The 1,804-nt window shown below is 42.2% G+C and overlaps 1 non-coding gene across 1 annotated transcript; it reads left to right on the top strand.

Annotated features, from left to right (window-relative positions):
* Positions 1–677: 677 nt before the first annotated feature.
* Positions 678–815, top strand: LOC119924924. The gene has a single exon (XR_005449602.1). It is a non-coding gene; the product is annotated as a small nucleolar RNA SNORA7 (small nucleolar RNA).
* Positions 816–1,804: the final 989 nt, after the last annotated feature.

The following is a 1,804-nucleotide window of genomic DNA, read 5'->3' as shown; positions in this document are numbered from 1 at the left end:
AAGATAATCCAGGCAGCAGCATGAAGTATGGATTGAAGTGGAGAGAGACACGAGGATGGGAGATCAGAGAGAAGGCTGATGCAGTAGTCCAGACGGGATAGGATGAGAGCTTGAATGAGCAGGGTAGCGGTTGGGATGGAGAGGAAAGGGCGGATCTTGGCAATGTTGTGGAGCTGAGACTGGCAGGTTTTGGTCACGGCTTGGATGTGAGGGGTGAATGAGAGAGTGGAGTCGAGAATGACACCAAGGTTGCGGGCTTGTGAGACGGGAAGGATGGTAGTGCCGTCAACAGAGATGGGAAAGTCAGGGAGAGGGCAAGGTTTGGGAGGGAAGACAAGGAGTTCAGTCTTCAACATGTTGAGCTTTAGGTGGTGGGCAGACATCCACATGGAGATGTCCTGAAGGCAGGAGGAGATGCGAGCCTGGAGAGAGGGGGAGAGAGCAGGGGCAGAGATGTAGATCTGGGTGTCATCAGCGTAGACATGTTTTATACTTATGTTATAAAACATGGCATTCATGATACTAAATACCACTTAGAAGGATAAATAAGACTTAGTGATATTGAAGAGATGACTGACAGGTTAGGCCATGAAAACTTCCTATTGTTGTAAATGCAGGGGAGCTAGAGAATGCACAAAGAAGGCTAAAGGATTAGTATAAGGAGTAGAATGGCATTCATCCTCTCAGGGTCGCACCTGGAGGGTTTCCAGTACTCTTCCAGTCTCGACTATGGGAGGGGGAGTCAAGCAGAGGCATATCCATTCCATTCCTAGCTTGGACAGTGGCTAGCGGAGGGAAGGCAATCTGTTACAAGTCAAAACTCACCTGTGCTGAGAGAGAATCGAAGGTGGATACTCAGGTTTACTGAATGGAAGGAGGCAATGGTAAACCATTTCCATATTTTTACCAAGACAACTTTGTGGATACACTACCAGAACAATTGCAGATGGAGGTTGGGCATTCTGGGAGAGATGTGTCCATGGCATTTCTATGGGTCAGAGATGACTCGACAGGATAAGACAAGACAAAAATGGCATTTACCTAAATGATGTATTCATTCATTTCAACTAGATACTTCAACACCCAGCTGAGAAGGTTTAGATGAAAGAGGAAATCCAAGGCAAGATTCCCATTTCTGGTTTTTGATAACTTGCTCTATTCCTTATTTCCAAGTTGCAATACTGGAGTAAGTTTCCGATTGAAGAAACTTTTTTGGGGATCAGACAGCACTCACAGTGAATGTGCTGAATAATCCTTCCTGTTCCTATGTAATGAATAGTATCATTTACCAGATTAATATTAATATTGGCTTGCATAATAATTACAAAGAAATGATAATGAGATGGAAAGGGTTTTTAAAGAAAAGGAAAAATGGCTATCTTTATGGAATGTTTAGTTACAGTTCAATCAATAAACTTTCAATGATATTTCCTCCAGGAATTCACCATTGAGAAATCTGAGACTAGCCACCTTCAACTCTCATGGTTGAGTGGTATCAAGATGTTGAATGAGAACTGAGGAAAATTACTTTGGGCTCTGGCTTCAATCCCTCCACCTCTTTCATTTTCCTTTCCACATTTTGAAGGGTTTAAAATGTATGATTGAGTTTACCACAGTTTGCTGCAAAGGTATGTTCCAAGTGTAACGTATTTAAAAAGATGTTTCAAATTTGATGCCTAAAAGAAAGTCAGGTGGGAAAATTTGAAAACACTTGTTTTTGGTGTTTTTGTGGCATTGCATTTGGGAGGAGAAGGGATAAACTAAAAGGAAAGCATGTGAGGAAGTATATTAGATGACAGTAATT

Source organism: Tachyglossus aculeatus, chromosome 2 (genome assembly GCF_015852505.1).
Source record: "Tachyglossus aculeatus isolate mTacAcu1 chromosome 2, mTacAcu1.pri, whole genome shotgun sequence".
Classification (NCBI taxonomy): domain Eukaryota; kingdom Metazoa; phylum Chordata; class Mammalia; order Monotremata; family Tachyglossidae; genus Tachyglossus; species Tachyglossus aculeatus.
This window is presented reverse-complemented; position numbering and strand designations above follow the sequence as displayed.